This window comes from Schistocerca serialis, chromosome 1 (assembly GCF_023864345.2).
Source record: "Schistocerca serialis cubense isolate TAMUIC-IGC-003099 chromosome 1, iqSchSeri2.2, whole genome shotgun sequence".
Taxonomy (NCBI): Eukaryota; Metazoa; Arthropoda; class Insecta; order Orthoptera; family Acrididae; genus Schistocerca; species Schistocerca serialis.
The window spans coordinates 1,029,734,837-1,029,747,177 of NC_064638.1; the positions used below are offsets into that span (position 1 = coordinate 1,029,734,837).

The following is a 12,341-nucleotide window of genomic DNA, read 5'->3' on the forward strand; positions in this document are numbered from 1 at the left end:
CATGAAGATGCTTGGATAAAAGCTTCACTTGTTTTGGGTTTGTGAAAAATGTCATACTTAATGCGCTATTCTTCTAATGTGAGGTTTCAGTCAAAATAGTTTAATGGTTGATTGGGTGCCATCAGTTCATGCATAAATGATAGTTTGGGATGCAAGCCACATAATTCCTCTGTGACCATCCTTACATATTCACCCAGACCGTTAAAATAATGAGAATATCATCGACATATATAGACTACTACAATACTTTCTCTGCAGGAGGGAACTTCTCCTTAAAATTATTGCATGCCAGACATTTGACGAATATGTCTGCTAGCTAGCTAGCTAAACAATTCCCCATGGCAGATCAATCTTTTTGCATATACAGGGTGTGTCTGAAATGAATGTAGAAAGTGAGACAGCTGGTAAGAGTGGGTCGTAACAAGCATATTTCACACAGCAACCCATGTCCGCATCGCTTAGCATACAATGCTAGACATTGTTGAACAGCATCGTGTGCTGTCAAGAGGGTAGGCACACAATATGCCATCTGAACCATCATGGTAACAAGTCTTCAGGGCAACAATTTCAGTATATTTGTGACATCAAGATAAAAGAGACATGGGGTTGAAGTTTTATGGCCTTATTTGCAAATGCTGTAGTGAACATAGTTGCAGATATTCCAGGCACAACAACACTATGGGTTTTCATCCTCTGACTGGGATGTCAACACATTGCTTTTGGCTTTGCAAATGCCTGTTTGGTACATGGAGGGCAGCACCCATGGATGTTGCGGAGTCTGGTTTTGCCTTGCATCAGTTTGTCATCAGATGGTGACACTCTTGCTTTTGTTACTGTGTGCAGCAGAGGAGAAATGGAGCACTATTCTTGAGAGGAAATAGCAGATATACACTGTGCCTACAGGGCGGGGGATGGAAATGATCATGCTGTCCAATGTTTGTATGTTTGGCAATTTCCGAATGATTGAGTGCCAGATCCATGAACATTTACTGTCATCTGCAGTTCCCTATGGGAGACAGATTACTTGAGATACGTTTTTCACTAGCAAGTTCTCATAATGGCACATGTGCATTTAAGGCCTGCTTAGAAATCTGATGTATTAATTGTGTGTTACAGGTGCGAAGGTCTGACAGATGCCATGCAATGCATACACCATGGCTTGGAGAGGAGGCATTAGCACGCCTGGAAAACACACTCAACAAGATCACAGTGTGTTGCAAAGGTAATGAGTGTAAACCAGTCAACAATTCAGCATGTGTGGCATGAAGATGATTTGCACCTGCACCGCCTTCAGAAGGTTTACGCACTTAATCCAGACGATTTTCAACATCAAATTGAATTCTGCCGGTGGTTTTTACAAAGGTGTGCCATTCAGTGAGACTTTCCAAACCATGTACTTTTTATGTATGAGGCATACTTTACATGAGAGGATATGTTCAACACCCACAGTCAAAATATATTCATTCAGGAAAATCCATACACCATCTGTGTTTGTGATCACCAAGATCCCTTCACTGCGAACATTTGGGCCAGCTTAGTAGGTGATAATCTGGTTGGTCCATACATGTTCACCCAGGGACTGAACACAAAGAGATACTTAATCTTTTTATGAGAAATCTGCCAGAATTGTTCTACCATTTTCCAGTCAATGTGCGATATTGAATGTGGTACTAACATAATGGTGCACCGGTGCACTTCTCACATGAAATGTGAATATGTTTGGATGAAACCTATGGTGAGAACTGGTTAGGGTGCGGTGGGCTGGTGGCATGGCCTGCGCATTCACCTGACTTGATGCCCATTAATTTTTTTCTTCTCGGGTCACATGAAATCTGCCATCTATGAAACACCCATTGAGACTGATGAAGAGCTGATGGTGCTCATTATGGCAGCCCCCGATGCAATTTACACTTTGCCAGGAGTGTTGGAAAGAGTGTGACAGTCACTCCAACATCATTGCACAGTGTGTATTCAAGCAGGAGGGCACAATTTCAACCACATTTTGTCACTGATTTCAACTAAAGGATATAAAACTTCACCTCGACTTGTCATTTACCTTGATGCCAGAAATACATTGAAAACATTGCGCTGCAGACCTGCTACCATGATGGCTCAGTTGGCATGCTGTGTGCCTACCCTCTTGGAGGTAGGGATCGATTACCTCAGTAGTTTGGTTCCGTACGACCTTACCATCTCTTGGAGGCCTGTGATGTTGTTCAATGACACCTAGCACCATACGCCAAGAGATGTGGTCATAGGTTGTTATGCGAAATATGCTTGTAATGAACCACTCTACAAGCCCTCTCATTTTCTACATTCATTTCAGATCCGCACTGTATATGTGGTTGTTAAAGGAGAAGTAGCTACAGGATGTGAGGATCCTAATGAGAGCTATTTGCTCTGTGGGCTGAGTGTGCACCCAAAACCATCACCAAGCTCATAGTAAGATTGGTAAATCCTTGTGTACATTTCGTCCATATACATTTTTGTCCCAGTCAAGCTGTAAGTTATCATTTGGAAAAAACTTGGGAGTTTACCTAAACTCTAGCATTGATTTGTTTGCAGTTCTCAAATACACTCGAATTATTTTTCAGATTCCCCTTCCCGCCTGTTTGCAGTGCTAGAATAATAAATTGAGGTGTTCCTAACTGAACAAGTGCCTTAATTGTCCACACTTGGTGAGATGGCTGTGGAAGGATGGGATATTCAGAGAACATCCATGAGAAGAAAGTTAATGGTAAATGAACTCCAGAATCCATACCAGTTCATTCAGCACAATTTTGTATTCTTGCCCTCCATCGCCTAGAATGTATGAGTTACTATCAGTAGAACTTTGAACTAAAATCAGCCCTTGTTTAGTATTCATAATGACATGTTTACTGTCTTCAAAGAAGCTCATGAACATTTTGAGTGGGATACACATATTAAAGGAGCACCTCTTTGACTACTCTATGAACAATCCAGCATTTTGTAGGACATTCACATCCAGTGTTGATGTAGAGATGTGTGCTTTGAAAGTTGACGTGTTTCAACATTCCTGGTGTAGTCGATTTCAATGCCAATCAATTCGTACCTTATTTCTTGAACCAGAAAGGCAAATGCCTTACCTGTAAAGTGCACTGTCACTACTGGTGCTGGAGACATCTTCTTAGGTGTCAATATCCCTTCTAAATACAGCAAGCTGTTGCTTGGAATTGTTAAACCATGTAGACGTTGAATAAGAATTCATATCTAGTTTTTGTTATTAAATGTTGCTGAAGCAAACAGTTTGTGGGAAAAGTACTCTTGACTAGTAATAATCTTGTCATGTTGAACTGGAGTTGCTATATGCAGTGATGTCATGGCAAGATTTCAGTCCTCATCGATGTAAGAAACCCATAATTCTCATTGGTTATCACATTCTGTTTCCACTACAAAGAGGTCTTCTGAAGGCCGTGTATTGTATTTGTACTTTATATCCATGATGCTGCTTCAGATAAAGACATACCATCTGAACAGTCCCAGAGATGTAAATTGGATTGTTAGGTGCCTACATAACTTAGGAAAGAATCTGTTTATAGTATGGATTAATCTATTGTTAAGGTACGAAATCATCATGTTATTACACTCAACATGAATCATGCTGACTGGTAGTAGATGTCGACTTGTAAATTTTATCAGTATAATGCTCCTGTACTTGACCTCTCAAGAAACCTAGTAGTGATCCTATTGAACCTTAATGGCTAAAGTCCGCTGCCATGTCTGTTGCTTTTACTTATGTTTTAAATGTATCGACATTTGCATCTAACTCAAACCCTTTCACAAGTTGTTTTATATATGCATTTATATCATCAATGTTGTAAGAGACAGGAGGTATTACCACAACTTCTCCACTTCCTGGATTCAGTTTATTATTTGCAACGGTGACTTTAGCTATGCTGTTGTATGTAACAAGACCAATCAAGGCAATACTCCTGTCCCCCTTGCCTAGATCTCTTGCAGGAAAGTAGTTCTCAATTAATGTAGATGAATATTCTTTTAGAGAGATTGATGTGTCATCTAAACCTTAACTGATATAGTGAAGTGTATATTGCTTGTTTTTATGCAATCATCAAGAGAGACATTAGTCATAGAAGGTCGCAGAGGTGTAAATTTAAGTCTTGGTAGCATCGAAAATTGTAGAACACCTGGTTCTTGCCAGTGTACTAATGACACAATTCTTTTTTTTTTTTTTTTTTTTAAATCCCACATTCTTTCGATTTCCACATCCCCTTTGGCAATCTATCACACAAAAATAAATGGCAAAATTTTGGCATTTGGAGTTTTCTTACGATCAATGTTTATAAGTAGACTGTCCTATAGTACCACGATGACCTTTTTTTACATAATTTCTTTTTTCTGTGTGGTTTTAAATAAGGTTGTTAGGACAACGATCTGTGTCAGTCTGCAGCAATTTTTAAAACACCTCTACAACTTCTTTCCCGATCTTTACTTTGCCACATAGAGCCAGTGCAAATTTGGAAAGTGCATATATGACCATTAAAATGTATATGAAATCTTCATTCAATCGTGAATATTCTTGCATATGTACAAAGTCAGCCTGCCACAAAACACACAGTTGTCATATTACCACTAGCCTGCACGGGCATGTTTTGTGCACTGTCCTGTGGAGCTTATGGACAACTGTCTCCATAATTACTCAATGATACATGTTTCTGAAAGCTTTGAAATGACTGATACGGTTTTGTTTGTGTGCAGCAGCTGATGCTGTGAGTAATCGTATACAATTTAATTTAGGTCATTGTAATATACAGGGTGTTACAAAAAGGTACGGCCAAACTTTCAGGAAACATTCCTCACACACAAAGAAAGAAAATATGTTATGTGGACATGTGTCCGGAAAAGCTTACTTTCCATGTTAGAGCTCATTTTATTACTTCTCTTCAAATCACATTAATCATGGAATGGAAACACACAGCAACAGAACGTACCAGCGTGACTTCAAACACTTTGTTACAGGAAGTGTTCAAAATGTCCTCCGTTAGCGAGGATACATGCATCCACCCTCCATCGCATGGAATCCCTGATGCGCTGATGCAGCCCTGGAGAATGGCGTATTGTATCACAGCCGTCCACAATACGAGCACGAAGAGTCTCTACATTTGGTACCGGGGTTGCGTAGACAAGAGCTTTCAAATGCCCCCATAAATGAAAGTCAAGAGGGTTGAGGTCAGGAGAGCGTGGAGGCCATGGAATTGGTCCGCCTCTACCAATCCATTGGTCACCAAATCTGTTGTTGAGAAGTGTACAAACACTTCGACTGAAATGTGCAGGAGCTCCATCGTGCATGAACCACATGTTGTGTCGTACTTGTAAAGGCACATGTTCTAGCAGCACAGGCAGAGGATCCCGTATGAAACCATGATAACGTGCTCCATTGAGTGTAGGTGGAAGAACATGGGGCCCAATCAAGACATCACCAACAATGCCTGCCCAAACATTCACAGAAAATCTGTGTTGATGATGTGATTGCACAATTGCGTGCGGATTCTCGTCAACTGGGCCAACTGGCGGTGAATTGAGGAGGTACAGTACATACTGACGAAACTAAAATGAGCTCTAACATGGAAATTAAGCATTTCCGGACACATGTCCACATAACATCTTTTCTTTATTTGTGTGTGAGGAATGTTTCCTGAAAGTTTGGCCGTACCTTTTTGTAACACCCTATATATACTCCAGGGGTAGATTGTTCTGTATTTTATACTGAACTTTAATGCCTCTGCCTGTGCTATGTGCAACTAGTAACAAGAGTTTAATTATATTCTTGTATTTGTCATTCTTTGAGGCTTTCATTCATTCTTCTGAGGTGTTGCCTTTCTATATGCAGTCATTATACATAGTATTTCACGATATGCTTTTATCTCTTTTAGGAAACACTTTTTGATGTTCAAAGTTTTTCAGAATAAACCAGATGTTCTTCCAAAGCCTTGTTCCCAGCTTGTATTGCAATCTTGGTTAAATGTATTGAGTGCTTTCCTAAGATGTATGGTTTCTTAATAATGTCCCATATGTTCTGTCGAACTCATCATCGCTGTGACAGTTAATGAAATTGGTAATAGCACATAGTCCAACCTCTTATCCTTTGTGCCTCCATCCATAGTGTGTGAAAGCCTTTTCAGACTTTTATAGTTAATGGTTTAAATGTTTCTGAGGGAGACTGATTTCATTGCAACTGCCCTAATTTTAACAATTATAATTTCTATCAAATAGATTTTTAGGGTCCAATAAATTTATGCTTTGTTGGTGACATGTTGCTGTATACTAAATCGTTTTTGGCACCTTACATATAATCTGAGACTACTGGTGGTGATGGAAGTCAAATGCTTCAGCTATGTCTTGGTATACCCGCACATATCTTTAGTTTTGTGTTGACATCTTCAATTTTTCTATTGGCATATCATTCACGTGGTTCACCATTTCTACATCTACATCTACATCTATACTCCGCGAGCCACCTTACGGTGTGTGGCGGAGGGTACTTATTGTACCACTATCTGATCCCCCCTTCTCTGTTCCATTCACGAATTGTGCGTGGGAAGAACGACTGCTTGTAAGTCTCCGTATTTGCTCTAATTTCTCGGATCTTTTCGTTGTGATCATTACGCGATATATATGTGGGCGGTAGTAATATGTTGCCCATCTCTTCCCGGAATGTGCTCTCTCGTAATTTCGATAATAAACCTCTCCGTATTGCGTAACGCCTTTCTTGAAGTGTCCGCCACTGGAGCTTGTTCAGCATCTCCGTAACGCTCTCGCGCTGACTAAATGTCCCCATGACGAATCGCGCTGCTTTTCGCTGGATCATGTCTATCTCCTCTATTAATCCAACCTGGTAAGGGTCCCATACTGATGAGCAATACTCAAGAATCGGACGAACAAGCGTTTTGTAAGCTACTTCTTTCGTCGATGAGTCACATTTTCTTAGAATTCTTCCTATGAATCTCAACCTGGCGCCTGCTTTTCCCACTATTTGTTTTATGTGATCATTCCACTTCAGATCGCTCCGGATAGTAACTCCTAAGTATTTTACGGTCGTTACCGCTTCCAATGATTTACCACCTATGGCATAATCGTACTGGAATGGATTTCTGCCCCTATGTATGCGCATTATATTACATTTATCTACGTTTAGGGAAAGCTGCCAGCTGTCGCACCATGCATTAATCCTCTGCAGGTCCTCCTGGAGTACGTACGAGTCTTCTGATGTTGCTACTTTCTTGTAGACAACCGTGTCATCTGCAAATAGCCTCACGGAGCTACCGATGTTGTCAACTAAGTCATTTATGTATATTGTAAACAATAAAGGTCCTATCACGCTTCCCTGCGGTACTCCCGAAATTACCTCTACATCTGCAGATTTTGAACCGTTAAGAATGACATGTTGTGTTCTTTCTTCTAGGAAATCCTGAATCCAATCACAAACCTGGTCCGATATTCCGTAAGCTCGTATTTTTTTCACTAAACGTAAGTGCGGAACCGTATCAAATGCCTTCCTGAAGTCCAGGAATACGGCATCAATCTGCTCGCCAGTGTCTACCTATCTCTTTGATAAGCATTCAATGTCTCGATTTTTCTGTCAACTTATATACACATTTGCTTTGCATCCTTGTAACTAGTGTGTGAGATAGATGCAAATTTGTCCATAGTCTATAGTACATTGATACAGTTGCATACTGGTGCACTACCTTTTAAGTAGGAACTCCTCGAACTTTCATTTATATCTACCATCATTCAATTCCCTTGGTTTTGCTACAACCAAGAAGCCATACTGTGAATAATTCCATTAATCCCCACATATGATAACAAATTCATTGAGTGACATGTCTATTCCTACATGAGCTTGGTAAATGTGCTTTAAATTCAGATTGTCCTGTTTGAAAGTGATAGTAAGGTTTTCATTATACTGGGCCAACTGCTTTGGTCTCCTGGAATACGTCTGCCTCAAATAAAATCTATCAATTTGCATATCAGAGCTATAGCAAAAATATTTCTGGATCTCGTTCTGGTTTTCCACTTACATTAGGATGTGTGGGATTTTATAGGGAAATAAATAACACAGGTAAATCTCTTAAACTTTTTTAAATTTATAAACACATACATATATCTGGGTGTATAAATAACTGTATGTAAGCTTTAGTTCCTTGCTCACATCTGCATAGTTGATTAATGCATTTCCACCTCCATCAATGAACAGCATCAATCGTGGAGTTGAGCTGTGGTTTCTTCCAATGGGTGGGGAGCTAACTCCTTCAGATTATTCCACAATGTCTTACAGAATAGGTGGAAATATGGCTGCCACCTTAGTCAATACTCTAGTTCCTTCTGTATTACATTGCTGGTAGACATTAAATTCTCAAAAGTCTTCCCATGTAGCAGTATGCATTCTCCATTGTATAGTATCTTAACTGTTCCATGGAAGCTCCCAGGAGAGTTTGTATGTTCATGCAGTATCACAGATGAAGGTTTCTGTGGAAGAAGGCTGAACTCTGCTTTGACACATCGCATAGTCGATGCTGTCATCTGTGTATAATATTACTTTGATATGTGGCTTGGACTCAAAAAGTCTTTGGAAGTCCTCTGCAGACATATTGGGTCATGCTGCCTCTACAGCAGTCCATAATTGCGAAGGTGTTGCCAGTGCAGGACATTGTGCATGGGCTGACCTCCTGCTTATGTCCCATAAATGTTCAATGGGACTCATGTTGGGCGATATGAGTGGCCAGATCATTCACTTAAATTATCCAGAATGTTATTTAAACCAGTTGCCTACAATTGTGGCCCAGTGACATGACATGAATAGTCTTCAGGAAGCCAAATATAACAATATCCAGTCAGTAACCGATTCATTTGGGACTGGAGGACCCATTCCGTCCAATGTAAACAGAACCCACACTGTTATGGAATCACCATCAGCTGGCAGACCAGCTTGTTGATAAATTGGGTCCAAGGCTTTGTGAACTTAGGTGCAAGGCTTTTTGGGGTCTGCACCATGCTCGGACCACACCATCAACTCTTTATCATCTGAAACTGGACTCATCTGACAAGGCCATGGTTTTCCAGTCATCTAGGGTCCACTCAGTATGGCAGGTGATGTGCTGTTAGTAAAGGCACTCTCATCTGTCATCTGCTGCCATAGCCCATTAATGCCAAATTTCACCACATTATCCTAATGCATACATTTGTCATACATCCCACATTGATTTCTACAGTTACTTCATGCAGTGTTGCTTGTCTTTTAGCACTGACAACTTTAAACAAATGCTGCTGCTCTCAGTTTGTTAAGTGAAGGCTGTCAGCCACTGCCTAGCTGTGGTGAGAGGTAAGCCCTGAAATTTGGTATTTTTGGCACACTCTTGGTGCTGTAGATCACAGGATATTGAATTATCTAACAATTTCCAAAATGGAATGTCTCATATGTCTAGCTCTAACTACTATTCCATGTTCAAAGACTGTTAATTCTCATCATGCAGCCTAATCACATCGGAAGGCTTTTTACATGAATCACCTGCATACAAATGACAACTCTGCCAATGTCCTCCTCTTTTATACCTTGTGTGTACAACACTGCTGCCATTTGCAAATGTGCAAATCGCTATCACAAGATTTTGTCATCTCTACGTGATGTGTGGAAATGACTTGTTTTCAAGGTCTACCTGTTCACTGACAGTTAGGAGTGGTGATTTGGAGCTAAGGATGTACATCATGCCTAATTCTCAATGAATGATTAGACCTTGCAATCGTCTTTAATGAAATATTTTAAAAATCAAAAACTGTAATTTCGTGGCCCTCTCACAACTAGCATTTTTTTAAAAGTACAGAGTCCATTTAACCTCACATAATTTACCAGCAACCATTCTAGATATTATGAATGACAGTGTGGTTTCACAATAATGTAACTATTTCATTTTCATAACTTGTAAATCTGTTACGTATCTGTATGTGTAACGCCTCTGTTCTTACTTGACATAAGCTCTTTGTCCATAACCTTTGTTTCTCAAACGTAAACAAGTTGAATGTTGTGAGTGCATTTCTGTCTGAGTTACCAACATGTAAAATACCACTACTTTATCGAAGACATAATCTGGAAGCACCAATAATTAATATGATGACTAATATACAGCTAATGTATAAAAAGCAAAATATTTTTGTACAAAATGTAAGGTGAAAATGATATGAATATAGAAGTTGTATGTGAAAACTATATGAATACAAGAGCAGTATGTAAGTACTTTTGCAACAGATGTCATTTATCCACTTCCAGGTATTTCTTTTATGTCAATTTGTTTATCATCAAATTATTTGCTTTTGATTTAAAAAGTGATCTCCAGCTCTGAATATGAAAATATGTACCTGAATGTACACCACATGAAGATGGGCACAAGCCTGAAAGCAGTCAGGTGTTAAAAAAAAAATCAACTACTGTTGTGACTGACTGCTGTTATTATTCTACAGCCTTTAAAGGAACAGACATGGAGTTCAGCTGCATCCATTATGGATAAAATACATATTAAACTCCTGTTCCTTGTGTCTTGGCAGGAGCTGTCACCATTACTTGGTGCAGTAACTCCCAGCACTCAGGGTCTCAAGTGTTCTTAATACTACAAAGCAGTGTGAATATCCAGTGTCTTGTTTACTGGTTTGGTATGCATGATTGTGTTCTGATTCAGTCTACTTGTTAATGTCATTGGTTTTATTTAATTCAAAGTGTGTATTTGTTGTTTGATCATACGTCCATTCATTATTTAATTGCTCTCTATAAAACCTTGTTTTCAGTTAACTCATAATATGCATCCTATTTCCTGTGTGCACTTTTTAAAATTCTTTGCACTGAGCGAGGTGCTGCAGTGGTTAGCACACTGGACTTACATTTGGGAGGATGACAGTTCATACCCACTTCCAGCCATCAAGATTATGGTTTTCCACGACTTCCCTGAATTGCTCCAGGCAAATGCATTGAAAGGGTCTGGCTGATTTCCTTCCCCATTCTTGATCCAATCCAAGCTTGTGCTCCATCTCTAAAGATGTTGATGGTGATGGGACATTAAACCCAATCTTCTTTCCTCCCTTTCTTCTTTACAATTCTTTGTGTTTTTAATTAACATCAAGTGTATCATAAATTTACCTTTTTAAACTTTCAATTAATTTGAAGTAGGCATCCTATTTCTTGTCTGAATGCATGCACATCTGCTAAATTGTTTGAGACTTTTGCCATTAATTTCCAGTGTTTACCCAATCAGCCTTCTAAACCTGGTTGTTAAAAGTGTATATCCTGCTTTCCATTTGGATGTATGCACATTCATTAAAATCCTTTAGCATAGACTAAATTCAAGTGTGAATTCAGTTTGTCTTTTAAAAGTAAAACTCATGTGACTAATTAATTCAAAATGTGTAGCGTATTGACTTGGATCTGTGATTAAAGAGTTTATGGGGAAAATTGTTCTGACCTTACTGTTTGAGATATTTCTATAGCATGTATTTCAAGGTTGCTTTATATGCATGTTTTAGAGTGAGATGGTGTCTAAGTTCCTTAATCAGCATGGCTTGTGAAGCGTCCCAATTTGCTAGTGGTGTCAGAGCTTGAACTTATTGCCTTGGGTTTGAGATGGCATTATTCATTTTTCACTGTTAATTTTGTATTTTATCAAGGAACTCTGAGGTTGCAAAATTATTTTGTAGCACAGATGCTGTTCAATCCATTTGCCTAGTCATTCCATCCCCAGTGCAACCAATGGCCGGTCCAACTTCAAATGGTAGGCAGAGCACAAATGCCTTTGGGAGTCAGGCTAATTAAATGATCTTTATTGAACATTATTCAGGATAAGCAAACTTATTTGGAGCCTTTCCTTGTTGGGCTCAAAATATCTTGTCTTGCCAGAGTCTACTTGTATGGTGTCCTTGCAGGTTCACTCAGTGGTGTTGGGGGGGGGGGGGGGGTGGCTGCTTGAAGAAGGACCAGCTGAGATATGAGCACTGTACATGCAGCCAGCAGGAAGAGGGAGACATGATGGAGCTGTACTCACGGCTGTGCAGTGTAGCGGCATATCTGGTGAAAGCAACTGCGGTCTAGATGGGCCGAGTAAGTGTCTCAGTTGAGCACTGCTCCTCTTGTCAGTCAGATGTAGAAAGTATGAGTATATTGTGTACTCCCATGCCAGTGTAGAGGATACAGGTGCAGATCATGCACTGGTTCCATCAGGTTGGGGATTTGAGTCTTATAATTATGGATCTGCAACAGAATTACAGGCCAAATTAATAGAACTACAAATGAGACTGAGTGCATTAGAATGGTACAAAAACCC

At 39.7% G+C, this 12,341-nt stretch overlaps 1 long non-coding RNA gene across 1 annotated transcript in view; it reads left to right on the forward strand.

The window, feature by feature from the left end:
* The first annotated feature begins 1,126 nt into the window (after nucleotides 1–1,126).
* Nucleotides 1,127–12,341, forward strand: part of LOC126413918 (uncharacterized) — a 38,873-nt gene continuing 27,658 nt past the window's right edge. Inside the window, exon 1 of the long non-coding RNA XR_007575385.1 lies at nucleotides 1,127–1,222. This is a non-coding gene — a long non-coding RNA (uncharacterized LOC126413918). The remainder of the gene's footprint in view (nucleotides 1,223–12,341) is intronic.